This window comes from Oncorhynchus kisutch, linkage group LG8 (assembly GCF_002021735.2).
Source record: "Oncorhynchus kisutch isolate 150728-3 linkage group LG8, Okis_V2, whole genome shotgun sequence".
Lineage (NCBI taxonomy): Eukaryota > Metazoa > Chordata > Actinopteri > Salmoniformes > Salmonidae > Oncorhynchus > Oncorhynchus kisutch.
In genome coordinates, this window is record NC_034181.2 from 12,406,619 (window position 1) to 12,428,982 (window position 22,364).

Sequence of the window (22,364 nt, forward strand, 5' to 3'; positions counted from 1 at the left end):
GGAGGCTGTTCTGGCTGTGGGGGGCTGGAGGCTGTTCTGGCTGTGGGGGTCTAGGGGCTGGAGGCTGTTCTGGCTGTGGGGGGCTGGAGTCTGTTCTGGCTGTGGGGGGCTGGAGTCTGTTCTGGCTTTGGGGGGCTGGAGGCTGTTCTGGCTGTGAGCGGCTGGAGGCTGTTCTGGCTGTGGGGGGCTAGGGGCTGGAGTATGTACTGGCTGTGGGGGGCTAGGGACTGGAGTCTGTTCTGGTTGTGGGGGGCTAGGGTCTGGAGTCTGTTCTGGCTGTGGGGGGCTAGGGGCTGGAGTCTGTTCTGGCTGTGGGAGGCTGTTCTGGCTGTGGTGGGCTGGAGTCTGTTCTGGCTGTGGGGGGCTGGTGGCTGGAGTCTGTTCTGGCTGTGGGGGGCTAGGGGCTGGAGTCTGTTCTGGCTGTGGGGGGCTAGGGGCTGGAGTCTGTTCTGGCTGTGGGAGGCTGTTCTGGCTGTGTGGGGCCAGGGACTGGAGGCTGTTCTGGCTGTGGTGGGCTGGAGTCTATTCTGGCTGTGGGGGGCTGGAGTCTGTTCTGGGTGTGGGGGGCTGGAGGCTGTTCTGGCTGTGGGGGGCTGGAGGCTGTTCTGGCTGTGGGGGGCTGGATGCTGTTCTGGCAGTGGGGGGCTAGGGGCTGGAGTATGTACTGTGTGTGTGGGGCTAGGGACTGGAGTCTGTTCTGGCTGTGGGGGGCTGGAGTCTGTTCTGGCTGTGGGGGGCTAGGGGCTGGGGTCTGTTCTGGCTGTGGGAGGCTGGAGTCTGTTCTGGCTGTGGGGGGCTGGGGGCTAGAGTCTGTTCTGGCTGTGTGGGGCTAGGGGGCTAGAGTCTGATCTGGCTGTGGGGGGCTGGGGGTTGGAGTATATACTGGCTATGGGGGGCTAGGGGTTGGAGTCTGTTCTGGCTGTGGGGGGCTGGAGTCTGTTCTGGCTGTGGGGGGCTGGGGGCTGGAGTCTGTTCTGGCTGTGTGGGGCTAGGGGGCTGGAGTCTGATCTGGCTGTGGGGGGCTGGAGTCTGTTCTGGCTGTGGGGGGCTGGGGGCTGGAGTCTGTTCTGGCTGTGGGGGGCTGGAGTCTGTTCTGGCTGTGGGGAGCTGGGGGCTGGAGTCTGTTCTGGCTGTGGGGGGCTTGGGGCTGGAGTATGTACTGGCTGTGGGGGGCTAGGGGCTGGGGTCTATTCTGGCTGTGGGGGGCTAGGGGCTGGAGTCTGTTCTGGCTGTGGGGGGCTGGGGGCTAGAGTCTGTTCTGGCTGTGTGGGGCTAGGCGCCTAGAGTCTGATCTGGCTGTGGGGGGCTGGAGTCTGTTCTGGCTGTGGGGGGCTGGGGGCTGGAGTATGTACTGGCTGTGGGGGGCTAGGGGTTGGAGTCTGTTCTGGCTGTGGGGGGCTGGGGCTGGAGTCTGTTCTGGCTGTGGGGGGATGGGGGCTGGAGTCTGTTCTGGCTGTGTGGGGCTAGGGGGCTGGAGTCTGATCTGGCTGTGGGGGGCTGGAGTCTGTTCTGGCTGTGGGGGGCTGGAGTCTGTTCTGGCTGTGTGGGGCTGGAGTCTGATCTGGCTGTGGGGGTCTGGAGTCTGTTCTGGCTGTGGGGGGCTGGAGTCTGTTCTGGCTGTGGGGGGCTGGAGTCTGTTCTGGCTGTGTGGGGCTAGGGGGCTGGAGTCTGATCTGGCTGTGGGGGGCTGGAGTCTGTTCTGGCTGTGGGGGGCTGGGGGGTGGAGTCTGTTCTGGCTATGGGGGGCTGGGGGCTGGAGTCTGATCTGGCTGTGGGGGGCTGGAGTCTGTTCTGGCTGTCCATTAGGGTGGCCAAGGGCCAGGGTCTAATGCACGTCTTCCTCCTCTCCTCCTCCTCTCCAAATTGGTTGCTCTGTCACTCTTTTTCTGGAGTTTCCAGGGAGCAAATGAGGGTCTTGATTAAACCGGGGCTGTCTGGAATACTGCCTGTTCATAACTGCCCAGGCCACAGATGGGGAGAGGGAGAGAGAGCCAAGGTCGTGCCCAGTGGTCCTGTGCCAGTAGAAAAATTGCCTGTCTGCAATGTCTCCTCTAGTAGGCTTTCTGTTTCATGGCAGACTGTGACTCTGCACTATGTGTTAAAACATCAAATAGTTAGTCTAGTTTTCAACATACCTTTATTGACCTCAACTGTTAACATAACATGTTCCAGTATTTGAGTGTCCACGGTACGATGATGTAATCCCAATCTGGTGTGTGCAGGCTCACTGTCACTTTGCTGTGTTTTCTAGTAGAAAACAAGGATGGGAATGATGAATGTGTAGCAGTGTGTTCACTGGCAGCTTAGGGAAGACAGGGGCACAGTTCAAACAGACTGCCAGACAGTAACTTTTAATCCCCTGAAACAACACCACTCAGCAGCCACAACCATGGATGCATCTTAAATTGCACCTTATTCCCTATATAGTGCACTACTTTTGACCAGGGCCCATATAGGGCTCTGGACAAAAGTATTGTACTAGGTAGGGAATAGGGTGCCTGTTGGGACACACCCATGTCTCGCCATACGTCTTAGTTACAATACTAATGCCCATTTAGCTATGCAACCCTGATTCGTTTAATTTCTTGAAGCGGAAATTTAATCTGTTCACCCCCAAATAAATTAGATTTGGTGTATGAACTTTTGGAAAGCTTTTAGCATGGACTCATCCTCTGGCTGTTGCTGGGGACCCAATAAACTGAAGCGGTGATGAACAGATGGAGCTGTGGTCCATGGGGCATGTGTGGCTCGTCAAACCAGACCCAAGAATCTTCCTCTTAGTTTTATTAATGCTACAGCACTGCCATAACGCGGCCCAAAATGGCACCCTATTCCCTATATAGTGCACTTCTTTTGACCAGAGCCCCGGTGAAAAGAAGTGCACTATATAGGGAATAGGGTGGGATTTGGGACAGAGATCATGTTTAATCAGTTCAGAACACCTAAAATACCTGTAGCTTTGAGTGAATTTGTGTTATTGGTGGCTATAGTAATGACATTTTGGTTTATATGAGGGCAGAAGCGGATGAAAACCTCTCAATGCCACCTGCTCTTGCTGTTTCTACCTGTCTTTGTTGGTGTGTATCTTCTCTGATCATGTCTCACTGCTTCTCTGTTAGTTCCCTCTGTAATTAATTGTTTTGAGACACCATTGTTGCTCTGGTAATCTAGTAAATATGAAATTACAACTTCCTCTCTGTGTGTTCCGTTTCAGGGTGAGGGTGTTTTACCTGCGCACCGGCTCCTCTGTGACATCACTGTACGCCCACCACATGGGCGTGACCTCCGTGCAGGCAGACGATTGGAAGATTGTGAGCGGCTGCGGCGAGGGATTGGTCTGCTTCTGGGAGATGAGGATGGGAGCCAACCTGTGGAAGGTGGGACAAGAGAGTTCTTTCTCTTGGTTGTTTAGTGTGCATCTGTTGATACATCTATTTGTTTGTATCACTAAAGGCAGGTAGAGTACTGACATGTGCTGTCCTGCACTTATTCATAGCCTCATTTATGTGTCTTGCGGTTCCTGTCACTTGTACGCATTTAAAAAATATTCAGCAATATGCAACATTGACCTATCAGGCTGACATTAGCAGCAAACCAACAGGTGCATCAGTTGATCAATTCTCAGCTCCTTAGTGAATGTGTTAGGGTTTGTGTGTGTTAGGGTTTGTGTGTGTTTGGGTTTTGTGTGTTTGGGTTTGTGTGTGTTTGGGTTTGTGAGTGTTTGGGTTTGTGTGTGTTTGGGTTTTGTGTGTTTGGGTTTGTGAGTGTTTGTGTGTGTTTGGGTTTGTGTGTGTTTGGGTTTGTGAGTGTTTGTGTGTGTTTGGGTTTGTGTGTGTTTGGGTTTTGTGTGTTTGGGTTTGTGAGTGTTTGTGTGTGTTTGGGTTTGTGTGAAAAATATATTTAAAAAAATATATATACAAATATTCAATTGTAAAAAATTGTGTTTGTTATTTCTCCTTCCTGTCTATTTTCAGGCACCCAGTCAGACACGTCCGGTTCAACACTAGCTCCCTGATGACCACCAACCTCCCAGACAAAAGTCTCCACGAGGGGCCTGCATCACAGACGATGACCTCACAGCCTACTGCAGGTGACTGATAACGCACAGACCCTCCCTCATCCCTCTAACACTGACTCCCGCTAACACTCTAAACCCTGAAGGCTGTTTGATGCTAATGCTATTCATAAACATGGCATACCCCGGTTCTAAGTACTTCCTCAGGCTGTCCTATCCCAATACAGATCCTTGCACAAGAAAATACTTCTCATAATTATAAGCTTTTGGCTTAGCGTACCTCTACTCTGATCTACAGAGAAAATTATGCAGAGAGCATTGGCTCATTCTCTCTGTCCACACGACACAGGGGACAGAGAGTAGTGTCTGTTGTTTAACTCACCTCATTCTCTCTGTCCACACGACACAGGGGACAGAGAGTAGTGTCTGTTGTTTAACTCACCTCATTCTCTCTGTCCACACAACACAGGGGACAGCGAGTACTGTCTGTTCTTTAACTCACCTCATTCTCTCTGTCCACACGACACAGGGGACAGAGAGTGGTGTCTGTTGTTTAACTCACCTAATTCTCTCTGTCCACACGACACAGGGGACAGAGAGTACTGTCTGTTGTTTAACTCACCTCATTCTCTCTGTCCACACGACACAGGGGACAGAGAGTAGCGTCTGTTGTTTAACTCACCTCATTCTCTCTGTCCACACGACACAGGGGACAGAGAGTAGTGTCTGTTGTTTAACTCACCTCATGGTATGCCAAGGTGGCATAGCAGTTCAGACGTCTTTTGTCCTCGTCTTGTCGTGTCCTGTATATATATATATTTACAACTTTTTCACATACATTTTATTTTTATTTTCCATCAACTCATCTTCTAAACACTCTCCTGCAACCCGCCTCACCAATGTATATTTATAAAAAAGTATTATTTACCTCAGATCTGTAATCCTCCAAGAAGCTAGCCAGAAACTCCAAGAAGCTAGCCTGAAACTAGCCAGAAGCTAATCCAGAAGCTAGTTCAGAAGCTAGTTAGCTCCTTTACTGGCAAATCGTTAGTATTCAGCTAACCACGGTTTGTGGTCATCAGCTATCCTTTAGCTCGAAAATCTATCGCCAGTTCTGTACGGCGCAGCGCGGCTCGGAACGGAACATACCGGACCAATTTTTCTCTCCATGTCCCTGGATTTCGACTGCTCTCTGGACATTCATACCCGGATCTCACAGCTAGCTAGCTGCTATCCGTGTGACTATCGGCCTTCGTCGATTCCGGAGCAAACATCAATTATTCCGGAGCTAGCAAGCTCCGTCAATCACTCCTGAGTTCCATCAATCACACCTGGGCTGCAGTCACCTATCCGGACCCGTTTTACTGCTTTCGCGGAGCCCCACCGGGCCTTCACAACTGGACTGCCGACGTTATCTACCCGAAGGAGTTATTCGGCTGGCTCCTCCGTCGCGACGTTACCTGAACGCCCATCTGCGGCCTGCTAACCGTTAGCTGTCTTACCGGCTGCTATCTGAATAGACAATCGGACAATTTTTTTATTTTTTTTATTTTTTATTATTATTATTATGTTTTCTTCTTGGGCCTCTATAACTATATCTATTGTTTTTATTTTTGTTGTTGTTGTGTGATTTGGATTAATCCCCTCTACCACACGGAACCCCACTAATCTACTGACGGAACGCAAGAGGTAGCTAACAACAGACCTCCATCCTATGCTAGCTTGCTACCGATGCCCTGGCTAGCTGTCTAAATCACCAACCAACCTCTCCACTCACCGGACCCTTTTGATCACTCGACTAAGCATGCCTCTCCTTAATGTCAATATGTCTTGTCCATTTCTGTTCTGGTTAGTGTTTATTGGCTTATTTCACTGTAGAGCCTCTAGTCCTGCTCACTATACCTTATCCAACCTATTAGTTCCACCACCCACACATGCAATGACATCTCCTGGTTTCAACGATGTTTCTAGAGACAATATCTCTCTCTTCATCACTCAATACCTAGGTTTACCTCCACTGTATTCACATCCTACCATACATTTGTCTGTACATTATACCTTGATGCTTTTTTATCGCCCCCAGAAACCTCCTTTTACTCTATGTTCCAGACGTTCTAGACGACCAATTCTCATAGCTTTTAGCCGTACCCTTATTCTACTCCTCCTATGTTCCTCTGGCGATGTAGAGGTGAATCCAGGCCCTGCAGTGCCTAGCTCCACTCCTATTCCCCAGGCGCTCTCTTTTGACGACTTCTGTAACCGTAATAGCCTTGGTTTCATGCATGTTAACATTAGAAGCCTCCTCCCTAAGTTTGTTCTATTCACTGCTTTAGCACACTCTGCCAACCCGGATGTTCTAGCTGTGTCTGAATCCTGGCTTAGGAAGACCACCAAAAACTCAGACATTTTAATTCCAAACTACAACATTTTCAGACAAGATAGAACTGCCAAAGGGGGCGGTGTTGCAATCTACTGCAAAGATAGCCTGCAGAGTTCTGTCCTACTATCCAGGTCTGTACCCAAACAATTTGAACTTCTACTTTTAAAAATCCACCTCTCTAAAAACAAGTCTCTCACCGTTGCCGCCTGCTATAGACCACCCTCTGCCCCCAGCTGTGCTCTGGACACCATATGTGAACTGATTGCCCCCCATCTATCTTCAGAGTTCGTGCTGCTAGGCGACCTAAACTGGAACATGCTTAACACCCCAGCCATCCTACAATCTAAACTTGATGCCCTCAATCTCACACAAATTATCAATGAACCTACCAGGTACCTCCCCAAAACCTTAAACACGGGCACCCTCATAGATATCATCCTAACCAACTTCCCCTCTAAATACACCTCTGCTGTCTTCAACCAAGATCTCAGCGATCACTGCCTCATTGCCTGCATCCGTAATGGGTCAGCGGTCAAACGACCGCCACTCATCACTGTAAAACGCTCCCTGAAACACTTCTGCGAGCAGGCCTTTCTAATCGACCTGGCCGGGGTATCCTGGAAGGATATTGATCTCATCCCGTCAGTAGAGGATGCCTGGATATTTTTTTAAAATGCCTTCCTAACCATCCTTATATAAACATGCCCCATTCAAGAAATTTAGAACCAGGAACAGATATAGCCCTTGGTTTTCCCCAGACCTGACTGCCCTTAACCAACACAAAAACATCCTATGGCGTTCTGCATTAGCATCGAACAGCCCCCGTGATATGCAGCTGTTCAGGGAAGCTAGAAATCATTATACACAGGCAGTTAGAAAAGCCAAGGCTAGCTTTTTCAAGCAGAAATTTGCTTCCTGCAACACTAACTCAAAAAAGTTCTGGGACACTGTAAAGTCCATGGAGAATAAGAACACCTCCTCCCAGCTGCCCACTGCACTGAAGATAGGAAACACTGTCACCACTGATAAATCCACCATAATTGAGAATTTCAATAAGCATTTTTCTACGGCTGGCCATGCTTTCCACCTGGCTACTCCTACCCCGGACAACAGCACTGCACCCCCAACAGCAACTCGCCCAAGCCTTCCCCATTTCTCCTTCTCCCAAATCCATTCAGCTGATGTTCTGAAAGAGCTGCAAAATCTGGACCCCTACAAATCAGCCGGGCTAGACAATCTGGACCCTTTCTTTCTAAAATTATCTGCCGAAATTGTTGCCACCCCTATTACTAGCCTGTTCAACCTCTCTTTCGTGTCGTCTGAGATTCCCAAAGATTGGAAAGCAGCTGCGGTCATCCCCCTCTTCAAAGGGGGGGACACTCTTGACCCAAACTGCAACAGACCTATATCTATCCTACCGTGCCTTTCTAAGGTCTTCGAAAGCCAAGTCAACAAGCAGATTACCGACCATTTCGAATCTCACCATACCTTCTCTGCTATGCAATCTGGTTTCAGAGCTGGTCATGGGTGCACCTCAGCCACGCTCAAGGTCCTAAACGATATCTTAACCGCCATCGATAAGAAACATTACTGTGCAGCCGTATTCATTGATCTGGCCAAGGCTTTCGACTCTGTCAATCACCATATCCTCATCGGCAGACTCGACAGCCTTGGTTTCTCAAATGATTGCCTCGCCTGGTTCACCAACTACTTCTCTGATAGAGTTCAGTGTGTCAAATCGGAGGGTCTGCTGTCCGGACCTCTGGCAGTCTCTATGGGGGTGCCACAGGGTTCAATTCTTGGACCGACTCTCTTCTCTGTATACATCAATGAGGTCGCTCTTGCTGCTGGTGAGTCCCTGATCCACCTCTACGCAGACGACACCATTCTGTATACTTCCGGCCCTTCTCTGGACACTGTGTTAACAACCCTCCAGGCAAGCTTCAATGCCATACAACTCTCCTTCCGTGGCCTCCAATTGCTCTTGAATGCAAGTAAAACTAAATGCATGCTCTTCAACCGATCGCTGCCTGCACCTACCCGCCTGTCCAACATCACTACTCTGGACGGCTCTGACTTAGAATACGTGGACAACTACAAATACTTAGGTGTCTGGTTAGATTGTAAACTCTCCTTCCAGACCCATATCAAACATCTCCAATCCAAAGTTAAATCTAGAATTGGCTTCCTATTTCGCAACAAAGCATCCTTCACTCATGCTGCCAAACATACCCTTGTAAAACTGACCATCCTACCAATCCTCGACTTTGGCGATGTCATTTACAAAATAGCCTCCAATACCCTACTCAACAAATTGGATGCAGTCTATCACAGTGCAATCCGTTTTATCACCAAAGCCCCATATACTACCCACCATTGCGACCTGTACGCTCTCGTTGGCTGGCCCTCGCTTCATACTCGTCGCCAAACCCACTGGCTCCATGTCATCTACAAGACCCTGCTAGGTAAAGTCCCCCCTTATCTCAGCTCGCTGGTCACCATAGCATCTCCCACCTGTAGCACACGCTCCAGCAGGTATATCTCTCTAGTCACCCCCAAAACCAATTCTTTCTTTGGCCGCCTCTCCTTCCAGTTCTCTGCTGCCAATGACTGGAACGAACTACAAAAATCTCTGAAACTGGAAACACTTATCTCCCTCACTAGCTTTAAGCACCAACTGTCAGAGCAGCTCACAGATTACTGCACCTGTACATAGCCCACCTATAATTTAGCCCAAACAACTACCTCTTTCCCAACTGTATTTAATTTTTATTTATTTATTTATTTTGCTCCTTTGCACCCCATTATTTCTTTTATTTCTACTTTGCACATTCTTCCATTGCAAAACTACCATTCCAGTATTTTACTTGCTATATTGTATTTACTTTGCCATCTTGGCCTTTTTTGCCTTTACCTCCCTTCTCACCTCATTTGCTCACATTGTATATAGACTTGTTTATACTGCATTATTGACTGTATGTTTGTTTTTACTCCATGTGTAACTCTGTGTCGTTCTATCTGTCGAACTGCTTTGCTTTATCTTGGCCAGGTCGCAATTGTAAATGAGAACTTGTTCTCAACTTGCCTACCTGGTTAAATAAAGGTAAAATAAATAAAATAAAAAAATTCTCTCCGTCCACATTAGACACAGGGAAGTGATCTGCCACAAGGACTTCTCTGAAGACTCTTCCTCCCAGGACCATGTTCTGCCCATCTGCAGTTCTCACTACGTAGAGTCATCTGGTTACAACATCGGCCGTTCCCTATGACATCCTGTCTTGCTCTTACCCTTCCTACTGACCCACGTACACAATCTACAACCAGGACTTTTATACACTGGCTCCACTGGCACTGGTACAGAGTCAATGTGCGGGGGCACCGGTACAGAGTCAATGTGCGGGGACACCGGTTAGTTGAGGTGTTTGAGGTAGTATGTACATGTAGGTAGCGTTAAGTGACTATGCATAGATAAGAAGATTGAATGCTGTGCTCACTGTTGTTTCATCAGTGTTCAGTCTGGTTTAACCAGGATATGGGGTCTGTACAAATCAAACCAGCTTTTAGAAATCTGTTAGATTTTCCAAACTGAATTCATTTTTAAATTTTGTTTGTGAAGGTAGTAGTCCGTATTTATTTTTAAAGAACCTCATGTTTCCTCATAAAGGTGTAAATGTACATTCAAAGCATTGGTTTTGCTATCCACATTTTGTACAGTGAATTGTTTAATTGAACTTATGATGTAAAATAAATGAATTCAGAATAAATGCATTGTCATGATGGGATTATATTTTTTTATAAAGAGATATTGAACTTCACACTGATACAGTATGCTCCATAAATTGAACAACAATCAACTAATCTTTCTGCTTAATTTACTTCAGTGGAACTGCGTAAAGTGCTTCTGTATTCACAAGAAGATGCACGCAAAACACAAATAATGTTGACATTTTTCATCACAATTTTTTATTTTGAATTTATAGAAAATGTATATAAATTACTGTCAAGGCTATTACAACTTCTTTGGGCATAATATCCATTTAATGTATTAGAAATTGAACTTAAACAAAGAAGTAGTACATTTAAGTGGTTATTCTTTCTTTCTTTTTAGAGGGTAGGAAGGTGAAACTTACAACTTAGAGAGAGCTGTAAGTCTCCCTACCAAGGCCATAGCAGAGGACAGTGTCCTAATAAAGCTGGGTGAAGTAGATAAATGAGTCCCAAGTCTCTAGCCCTGTAGGAATGCACTGTGCCCCGTGTCTCAGGCTCTGAATGTGAGCCAGAACAATAGTGACCCTGGATGCCATTGCCAACTCTGATCCTCAGAAGTGATCCACATAACAGGTCATGTGAACATCTAGGCACTCAAAATGTTAGCACTGTAAACACAACATTGACATGAGGGGGGTGGTATGAAGGCTGAGGGGGGTATATGTAGATAATATTGTGCATTTACATGTCATGTATCACAATGTATTATTCTGATAATAATTTCCCATTAATAATTAAAAGTATGAAAACATTAGTGCATATTAATTGTATTTAAATATTAGTGCATATGAAAGGTATTTAATTACACTTTAGTGCATATGAAAAGTATTTGGCTTTATTACAGAGGAAGACGGAAGAGACTAATTCAACAAAAAACAGCAGTACCATAACAATGTCTCTTAAAGGAGACCAAGGCTCATTTAGATTTTCCACATCGCAAGGTTGCAGTGTCCATGTGTAAGAAGCGAACATGCATCCTCGTCTCAATATCGAAGGTGTTTAGAATCTGAGGGGAGAAAGGGTAGTGGAATATAAGACTGATATGGCAGTATACAGTATATAAAGTATACAGTACAGTATATAAATAAACAGTATAAAGTACACATTATATAAAGTAAACAGTATATAAAGTATACAGTACAGTATATAAATAAATAAACAGTATATAAAGTAAACAGTATATAAAGTATACAGTACAGTATATAAATAAATAAACAGTATATAAAGTATACAGTACAGTATATAAATAAATAAACAGTATATAAAGTAAACAGTATATAAAGTAAACAGAATAAAGTATACATTATATAAAGTAAACAGCATAAAGTATATCAAGTATACAGTATTGAAAGTATACTGTATATAAAGTATACCAGAATTTAAAGACACCAAATGTCACTGTTTTAATAGCTTGTGTTTGTATAACTCATAGTGAAATGGCATTTCCTTTTTTTAATGAAACAGACTATTTGAATATCTTGTGCGGTACACAGTAACACCATACCTGTAGAAAATTTTCAAAAGTGATTCCTTCATAGAATTCATCAGGTTCCTGAAAAACAAAGTAACAAAATTCAAGCAATATGGCATGATGACCTGTTCTTAGGCACGACACGAAGCAGTACACAGTAGAACAGTACTTTGCACTTCAAAATAAGGTGTGGTTCACTGTAATTAATCGCGCTATCAGCATATCTTACTCATATATCTACTTCATCAACTATTTGATCAGTAGTACAATAAAGCAGTGTTAGTGATAACCCCGTTACCATTTTGCCCCTGGTAGTGCTTGCCACTTCCAGCATGGCAGCGTCTGCGATGGCTTTGGCGGTTTCCTGTCCGATAGTGCCAGCCTTAGATAGGAGCTCCTCCACCACCTAGATAGAAAACAGCACAATGGTCCATAAAACATTTATTCATTTATTGTGTTATCTTGAATTTCTGATGTACACGCAATTCAGCTTTAAAGCTGCCGTGAATATTGGAATAAACTCAATTTATACTAAAATGGTCAATGATAAACCGTCCATCACAAAGCGTCACAGGGATAGGAGTGCTGACAGGATCAGTATTGCGTTTTAGATCCTAATGTAAAAGATTACTATGTGGACAGGGGGACCTGATGTTACATCAGCACTACTTCTCTGAGACACTTTGGGGGGAATTCCGACCCGAGTTAAACACACCAGTAAATGGAAAGTCCCTTATATGCACTTTTCTCTCTATGAGTATACTGACCTTGATCTTAAGCATGAGAATAGCATGCTATTCACCCTGCTGTTCGTTTGGGGTGGTGATCAAATAAATGAAGGTTTGGCTGTGGTGTCTACAGATACACCGGATTCTGACCTTGACTTAAATCCCACCTTTACATGCGCTGAAACAGTGAATAAGGGCGAGAAACCTGTCGGCTCCAAGTGGAACAACATCAACTTAATTTTTTTCTGATGGAAATAACACCATTCTCCATGCACTGCAATTTACAGATTGATAAGAACTATTGATAAGAGCTGGGTAAATGAGTAAGCCGTAACGACAGGACCATTTTCATCACAGTTCCATGATTATTAGGGTATATTTCTAGGACTACTGTTCAACCCCTACTGTACACTGTTCTCACCTTACAATATGTCATGGATTGAACAATTGAATATGGTCACTTTCAGGATGAATCAAACAACTGTATTTTATTTTATTTTATTCATAAATACTTTCCTAACCCTAAATAATATACAAGATCAGAGTATTTTTAAATCTACCAATTGGTTCTGAAACAGAGATGAATATGCATATATTTAGATGGCTTTCATTAATTGATCCCTAATATTCTGAACCCTTCTCTCCAGTCTGTCAAGAAAATTCAAATTAAAGATAGGCCTACACAAAATTCAAATTAAAGATAGGCCTACACTAAATTCAAATTAAAGATAGGCCTACACTAAATTCAAATTAAAGATAGGCCTACACTAAATTCAAATTAAAGATAGGCCTACACTAAATTCAAATTAAAGATAGGCCTACACTAAATTCTAATTAAAGATAGGCCTACACTAAATTCTAATTAAAGATAGGCCTACACTAAATTCAAAGGGATGGCTTCAGATAAATTTACTGAAAAACATATTGAATGTAAACTCCACGAGAAAATCTGTTGGCTAGCAAGTGGGAGGGGTTTTCAGCAGTTGAATTATATGAATTCAGTGCGCCAAGGGAACCATGCCTGCAAAGCCTGTTACGCACCAGCACAAGGTGAATACCAACTACTGAGAAGTGTGTAGGAAAGGCGTACATTTCCCAAGTCTGAATCGGGCCCTTTGCGAATACAGGCCCTGGGCCTGGAGGACTATGGTGAGGAGAGAGAAGTAAAGGGAGGTGTTACCCGTCTGTACTCCTCCAGGTTGATGGTGCCGTCGCTGTCTGTGTCATGCATGTTGAACAGAACTGAAGAGACAATAAAGAGGAACAAGCTAAACAGTATGTTTTTTACCAAATATTTTCTCCCCAAATATAGTGTAACTTAAGTTAAGGGTCTCTTACTATCATTGTTCAGGGGAAGGATATGACTCTAATGGCTCTAATGACTCTAATGAACGATTAGAAAACTATTTGCCTCTGAGATTCAGCCATGATTATGAGGATCAAGACAGACTGGCTGGTGCACTTTAGGCCGTATTTAGATTCTAGACAAGAGTATGATTACTGAACTGAAACTTTGTTAGAATTCTACGCTTGAAGAATAGCCCTTAGAATAGAAACTCAGAATATGTTATTTTTCTTCAATTATAAATCTTGGTGTTGACTTAGTATCAAACCCATTTCTTCTGCATGACTCAAGACCACGTTAGCTCACTGAGTTAAAGCCTAGGCATTAGCCCAGGGTACTAACCCAAGTCTTAGACAATCTTACTTTACTCATCACCAAACCAAACTCACATCGTAGTTTCTCCCTCCTCAGGTTCTCTCTCTCCTCCTCCGTTAGGCCCATGGCTGCTGGGCGGAAGTGAGTCATCACCATAAGGAACTCCTCAAAGCCAATCTCCTGGACTGTACCCGTCTCATTCTGGTGGAGGTTTCTGTATCAGGATACAGAGGAGGCATTTAGCTGGTTAAACCAGGCTCACCAGTGAGGGCAGGGTTCAGTTTGGTTCAACCAAACAATTAGAGAGGCATAGAGTCACAGTTACATGGCAATTTACTGACTGCCATGTGCTGAACATGCTTCACGACTAAAGCCTTCACAGCATCACTGATTACTTCATGAACAAAACTCTTGTCTATGTGTAATAACTTGGTTATAACAGTCAATGGCAGTAAAGATGTATTGCATGAGTGATTTCAATATTGTTTTTTATTTTATATATTTTTTACCTATTTTTCTCCCCAATTTCGTGGTATCGAATTTGTAGTTACAGTCTTGTCTCATCACTGCAACTCCCGTACGGACTCGGGAGAGGCGAAGGTCGAGAGCCGTGTGTCCTCCGAAACACAACCCAACCAAGCTGTACTGCTTCTTGACACAATACCCACTTAACCCGGAGCCAGCCACCACCAATGTGTCGGAGGATATTTTCCATATTACACTTTGGCTATATACTCACCTTTTATCAAAGAATGCATTAATAATTTGAGCCCGGATTGGATTGTTATCTAGAGCAGGGATGCTGGCCAAATCCTCTCGACTGCAGAAGAAACATGATATGACAATACGTTAGTAACAAGTCAACAGCAAAACAGAAAACATGATATAATAGTTATTTACCTCTATTAATCAAAGTTAAAGGGCGTCTTTTTTTCTAAAGGTCAAGGTTATTGCTCTGTCAATACATATTATTTAAATTCAGTACAGTACAGAATATCAAAAATAAATACTTGCACACTCCCTCTTTTTCTAAAGGGAACGCATGTGCAATCTATCACTATGTAACTATGCAAGGCAACCTGCCAATGATGAGTGATTGTGTGTGTGTGTGTGTGTGTGCCTATGTCTATGTGTGGCCATAACATAAATACCCACAATGCAACACATTCAAGAGGACTTAGCAGGCACTATTTTAGGCCTAGATTCAATCAGATCATGCGTTAACCGACGATAGCCGACACCCGCATAGCTGATGTTTTGGAGGTGTCGGAGGTGGAACTGCTGAGCAGCTGCTCTTGTTCATTGTCACGAAGCCACACTCATCCCACTAATATTAGTTCAGAAGGAGAAAGTGTGGGCGATATAGAAATAATGACACTCACATTTAAAATAATTAAACAAAATGATGAGGATTTCTATCGGCCTAATCGAGGTATAGATTACATCTCACATTCAAGTGTTCAAACTTATAAACAAGGCTGCATGAGATTTATCATAATGCGACTCCGTGCAGGCAGGTGTAGATTTACAGTGGGGCAAAAAAGTATTTAGTCAGCCACCAATTGTGCAAGTGAGAGAGGCCTGTAATTTTCATCATAGGTACACTTCAACTATGACAGACAAAATGAGAAAAAAAATCCCCAAAATCCCATTGTAGGATTTTTAATGAATTTATTTGCAAATTATGGTGGAAAATAAGTATTTGGTCACCTACAAACAAGCAAGATTTCTGGCTCTCACAGACTTGTAACTTCTTCTTCTTTCTTTCCTCTGTCCTCCACTCGTTACCTGTATTAATGGTACCTGTTTGAACTTGTTATCAGTATAAAAGACACCTGTCCACAACCTCAAACAGTCACACTCCAAACACCACTATGGCAAAGACCAAAGAGCTGTCAAAGGACACCAGAAACAAAATTGTAGACCTGCACCAGGCTGGGAAGACAGAATCTGCAATAGGTAAGCAGTTTGGTTTGAAGAAATCAACTGTGGGAGCAATTATTAGGAAATGGGCGGTGCTCGGCGGTCGACGTCACCGGTCTTCTAGCCATCATCGATCCATTTTTCATTTTCCATTGGTTTTGTCTTGTCTTCCCACACACCTGTTTTCAATCCCATCCATTACCTGTTGTGTATTTAACCCTCTGTTTCCCCTCATGTCTTTGTCAGAGATTGTTTATTGTCAGTGTAGTGTTTATTTGTATAGGTGCGCGACGGGTCTTCGTACCCATATTTGTTTTATATTCATTTTTCTTATTAGTGTTATGGAGCATGTTACTTGGACATTTATTAAAAGACTCCATTTTACACTCCGTTTGACTCTCCTGCGCTTGACTTCCCTGCCACCTATACACAAGTCTCTGACAACAAGAGGTCCTGGAGTGGCCTAGCCAGTCTCCAGATCTCAACCCCATAGAAAATCTTTGGAGGGAGTTGAAAGTCCGTGTTTCCCAGCAACAGCCCCAAAACATCACTGCTCTAGAGCAGATCTGCATGGAGGAATGGGCCAAAATACCAGCAACAGTGTGTGAAAACCTTGTGAAGCCTTACAGAAAACGTTTGACCTCTGTCATTGCCAACAAAGGGTATATAACAAAGTATTGAGATAAACTTTTGTTATTGACCAAATACTTATTTTCCACCATAATTTGCAAATAAATCCATAAAAAATCCTACAATGTGATTTTCTGGATTTTTTCCCCTCATTTTGTCTGCCATAGTTGAAGTGTACCTATGATGAAAATTACAGGCCTCTTTCATCTTTTTAAGTGGGAGAACTTGCACAATTGGTGGCTGACTAAATACTTCTTTGCCCCACTGTATAAAGGTGGGAGCACATGCATTGTCAAGGTCTCCATTCTTACTGTTCAACTTACATTTACCATTTACCAACTATCAGTTTATATGGCATCTCATGTTCTCTTCAGTTATAATGCCAGGAGCTGCTTGTGGATTTGACAGCTCTAACAGAGTTTCACCTCCGACACTGCCAAAACAACCGCTATGTGGATGTCGGCTAAAGCGGATCTGATTGAATAGTACCATTAGTTTAGGTAAATAATACTCAAACTGTTTTCAATGAAGAGGTGATGTGTTATGAATACATGGATATGGGTAACAGACAATGATGGACTGACTATATGTTGGTGTTGGTGGACTGTATGAGGGCGTTGGTGGAACGTATGAGGGCGTTGGTGGACTGTATGAGGGCGTTGGTGGACTGAATGAGGGCATGGTGGACCGTATGAGGGTGTTGGTGGACCGTATGAGGGCGTTGGTGGACCGTATGAGGGCATTGGTGGACCGTATGAGGGCGTTGGTGGACCGTATGAGGATGTTGGTGGACCGTATGAGGGCGTTGGTGGACCGTATGAGGGCGTTGGTGGACCGTATGAGGGCGTTGGTGGACCGTATGAGGGCGTTGGTGGACCGTATGAGGGTGTTGGTGGACTGTATGAGGGTGTTGGTGGACCGTATGAGGGCGTTGGTGGACCGTATTAGGGTGTTGGGGAACTGTATGAGGGCGTTGGTGGATCGTATGAGGGCGTTGGTGGACTGTATTAGGGTGTTGGGGAACTGTATGAGGGCATTGGTGGACCGTATGAGGGTGTTGGTGGACTGTATGAGGGTGTTGGTGGACTGTATGAGGGCGTTGGTGGACCGTATTAGGGTGTTGGGGAACTGTATGAGGGCGTTGGTGGATTGTATGAGGGGGTTGGTGGAATGTATGAGGGCGTTGGTGGATTGTATGAGGGCGTTGGTGGACCGTATGAGGGCGTTGGTGGACCGTATGAGGGCGTTGGTGGACCGTATGAGGGCATGGTGGAACTTATGAGGCCGTTGGTGGACCGTATGAGGGCGTTGGTGGATTGCATGAGGGCGTTGGTGGATTGTATGAGGGTGTTGGTGGACTGTATGAGTGCGTTGGTGGATTGTATGTGGGTGTTGGTGGACTGTATGAGGGCGTTGGTGGACTGTATGAGGGCGTTGGTGGACTGTATGAGGGCGTTGGTGGACTGTATCCGGGCGTTGGTGGACTGTATAAGGGCGTTGTTGGATTGTATGAGGGTGTTGGTGGATTGTATGAGGGCGTTGGTGGATTGTATGAGGGCGTTGGTGGATTGTATGAGGGCGTTGGTGGATTGTATGAGGGCGCTGATGGACTGTATGAGGGCGTTGGTGGATTGTATGAGGGCGTTGTTGGATTGTATGAGGGTGTTGGTGTATTGTATGAGGGCGTTGGTGGATTGTATGAGGGCGTTGGTGGATTGTATGAGGGCGTTGGTGGATTGTATGAGGGCGTTGGTGGATTGTATGAGGGTGTTGGTGGACTGTATGAGGGCGTTGGTGGACTGTATGAGGGCGTTGGTGGACTGTATGAGGGCGTTGGTGGACCGTGTGAGGGCGTTGGTGGACCGTATGAGGGCGTTGGTGGACTGTATTAGGGTGTTGGGGAATTGTATGAGGGCGTTGGTGGATTGTATGAGGGCGTTGGTGGACTGTATGAGGGCGTTGGTGGACCGTATTAGGGTGTTGGGGAACTGTATGAGGGCGTTGTTGGATTGTATGAGGGGGTTGGTGGAATGTATGAGGGCGTTGGTGGATTGTATGCGGGCGTTGGTGGACCGTATGAGGGCGTTGGTGGACCGTATGAGGGCGTTGGTGGACCGTATGAGGGCATGGTGGACCTTATGAGGCCGTTGGTGGACCGTATGAGGGCGTTGGTGGATTGCATGAGGGCGTTGGTGGACTGTATGAGGGCGTTGGTGGATTGTATGAGGGTGTTGGTGGACTGTATGAGTGCGTTGGTGGATTGTATGAGGGTTTTGGTGGACTGTATGAGGGCGTTGGTGGACTGTATGAGGGCGTTGGTGGACTGTATGAGGGCGTTGGTGGACTGTATGAGGGCGTTGGTGGACCGTATGAGGGCGTTGGTGGACCGTATGAGGGCGTTGGTGGACCGTATGAGGGCGTTGGTGGACCGTATGAGGGCGTTGGTGGACCGTATGAGGGCATTGGTGGACCGTGTGAGGGTGTTGGTGGACTGTATTAGGGTGTTGGGGAACTGTATAAGGGCGTTGTTGGATTGTATGAGGGCGTTGGTGGATTGTATGAGGGCGTTGGTGGATTGTATGAGGGCGTTGTTGGATTGTATGAGGGCGCTGATGGACTGTATGAGGGCGTTGGTGGATTGTATGAGGGCGTTGTTGGATTGTATGAGGGTGTTGGTGTATTGTATGAGGGCGTTGGTGGACCGTATGAGGGCGTTGGTGGACCGTATGAGGGCGTTGGTGGACCGTATGAGGGCGTTGGTGGACCGTATGAGGGCGTTGGTGGACCGTATGAGGGCTTTGGTGGACCGTGTGAGGGTGTTGGTGGACTGTATTAGGGTGTTGGGGAACTGTATGAGGGCGTTGGTGGATTGTATGAGGGAGTTGGTGGATTGTATGAGGGTGTTGGCGGATTGTATGAGGGCGTTGGTGGACCGTATGAGGGCGTTGGTGGACCGTATGAGGGCGTTGGTGGACCGTATGAGCGCGTTGGTGGACTGTATGAGGGCGTTGGTGGACCGTGTGAGGGTGTTGGTGGACCGTATGAGGGCGTTGGTGGACTGTATTAGGGTGTTGGGGAACTGTATGAGGGTGTTGGTGGATTGTATGAGGGAGTTGGTGGATTGTATGAGGGCGTTTGTGGATTGTATGAGGGCGTTGGTGGATTGTATGAGGGCGTTGGTGGATTGTATGAGGGCGTTGGTGGATTGTATGAGGGCGCTGATGGACTGTATGAGGGCGTTGGTGGATTGTATGAGGGCGTTGGTGGATTGTATGAGGGCGTTGTTGGATTGTATGAGGGTGTTGGTGTATTGTATGAGGGCGTTGGCGGATTGTATGAGGGCGTTGGTGGATTGTATGAGGGCGTTGGTGGACTGTATGAGGGCGTTGGTGGACTGTATGAGGGCGTTGGTGGACTGTATGAGGGTGTTGGTGGACTGTATGAGGGCGTTGGTGGACTGTATGAGGGCGTTGGTGGACCGTATGAGGGCGTTGGTGGACCGTATGAGGGCGTTGGTGGACCGTATGAGGGCGTTGGTGGACCGTATGAGGGCGTTGGTGGACCGTATGAGGGCATTGGTGGACCGTGTGAGGGTGTTGGTGGACTGTATTAGGGTGTTGGGGAACTGTATAAGGGCGTTGTTGGATTGTATGAGGGCGTTGGTGGATTGTATGAGGGCGTTGGTGGATTGTATGAGGGCGTTGTTGGATTGTATGAGGGCGCTGATGGACTGTATGAGGGCGTTGGTGGATTGTATGAGGGCGTTGTTGGATTGTATGAGGGTGTTGGTGTATTGTATGAGGGCGTTGGTGGACCGTATGAGGGCGTTGGTGGACCGTATGAGGGCGTTGGTGGACCGTATGAGGGCGTTGGTGGACCGTATGAGGGCGTTGGTGGACCGTATGAGGGCATTGGTGGACCGTGTGAGGGTGTTGGTGGACTGTATTAGGGTGTTGGGGAACTGTATGAGGGCGTTGGTGGATTGTATGAGGGAGTTGGTGGATTGTATGAGGGTGTTGGCGGATTGTATGAGGGCGTTGGTGGACCGTATGAGGGCGTTGGTGGACCGTATGAGGGCGTTGGTGGACCGTATGAGCGCGTTGGTGGACTGTATGAGGGCGTTGGTGGACCGTGTGAGGGTGTTGGTGGACCGTATGAGGGCGTTGGTGGACTGTATTAGGGTGTTGGGGAACTGTATGAGGGTGTTGGTGGATTGTATGAGGGAGTTGGTGGATTGTATGAGGGCGTTTGTGGATTGTATGAGGGCGTTGGTGGATTGTATGAGGGCGTTGGTGGATTGTATGAGGGCGTTGGTGGATTGTATGAGGGCGCTGATGGACTGTATGAGGGCGTTGGTGGATTGTATGAGGGCGTTGGTGGATTGTATGAGGGCGTTGTTGGATTGTATGAGGGTGTTGGTGTATTGTATGAGGGCGTTGGCGGATTGTATGAGGGCGTTGGTGGATTGTATGAGGGCGTTGGTGGACTGTATGAGGGCGTTGGTGGACTGTATGAGGGCGTTGGTGGACTGTATGAGGGTGTTGGTGGATTGTATGAGGGCGTTGGTGGACCGTATGAGGGCGTTGGTGACAATACCTTAGTGTCTCCTCATTGTTACTCAGCTGTCTGAATCTCTTGTTGATGTTGCCAATCTGCTCCAGGGAAACTGAAAGAAACCAATCACAGTAGTTTAAAGCAGATTAGCATTAGCAATTTATCAGTAGTGAGCCACTTAAGACTTAAAGTCCTAATAACTAGAGAGAATTGTATTTCCAGATACACCGCCCTCCTAGACTGGTTGGATATCTTTACACTGCTTTTCATTTTCATTCAAGCTTTCCTTCTGGATTCTATCTGTTGTGAAATGCAAAACATGTCAATGAACTGTAGCAAAACATAAGGTGCAAACAGGTACAGAACAGATATACCTGTTCAGAACTGTGACAACAATGGGCCTACGACACAATCAGCCTGATGATAAAAACACAATCATCCTGATGATAAAAACACAATCAGCCTGATGGAAAAACAAACACACTGGTGTGATTATATTTGCATTCAAAGGGAACGTTGAATTATTGACTTATGTGTGAGCTAATGTCTTCACATGAGCATTTGAATGTTATGGTTGCTAGATACAGTTATAGAACCATAGTTTGTGATATTTGGAAGAGGTTATTTAGCCGACAATAGTGTTTATTTTAAAGGAGGAACTTTCTTCACCTCTCAGTGCCTGTTAAGAGCACATACTCAAATGGATATTTACAGGAGCAACAACTACTGTAGGTGAATATGCTTCAGTAACCACAGAACAATAGGCTACCACACACTAGACTTTGCACAGGCAGGTGTAGAGATTAATGTAGGTGGCGGTGCATTCATTGTCAAGATCTCCATTCTCACTTTACACACATGGTAATAAACTTAAGTTGTAATTTTATTGGAAACGGTCCATGATCAATCAGAGTATTATTATCAGTCTTCATTGAACTCTCTCACCCCTCTCTTCTGAAAATCAGTCATCCCGTTTATGAAAGCAGCCAGCTGATAAGATTAGCAGATCAATGTTCCAAACATCTAGCTACCACTTCAAACCTGTACTTCATCCACGTGTTATACACTGAGGAGAAGCTAACCTGTACTTCATCCACCTGTTATACACTGAGGAGAAGCTAACCTGTACTTCATCCACCTGTTATACACTGAGGAGAAGCTAACCTGTACTTCATCCACCTGTTATACACTGAGGAGAAGCTAACCTGTACTTCATCCACCTGTTATACACAGAG

At 45.9% G+C, this 22,364-nt stretch overlaps 1 long non-coding RNA gene across 4 annotated transcripts in view; it reads left to right on the plus strand.

The window, feature by feature from the left end:
- LOC109895173 (uncharacterized) overlaps positions 1-10,201 on the plus strand; it is a 48,526-nt gene extending 38,325 nt beyond the window's left edge. For 2 of the 4 annotated variants that reach the window (XR_004210736.1, XR_004210735.1), the window contains 3 exons: positions 3,215-3,377; positions 3,975-4,090; positions 9,541-10,201. This is a non-coding gene — a long non-coding RNA (uncharacterized LOC109895173). The remainder of the gene's footprint in view (positions 1-3,214; positions 3,378-3,974; positions 4,091-9,540) is intronic. The other 2 variants (XR_004210738.1, XR_004210737.1) reach the window with 2 other exon arrangements.
- Positions 10,202-22,364: the final 12,163 nt, after the last annotated feature.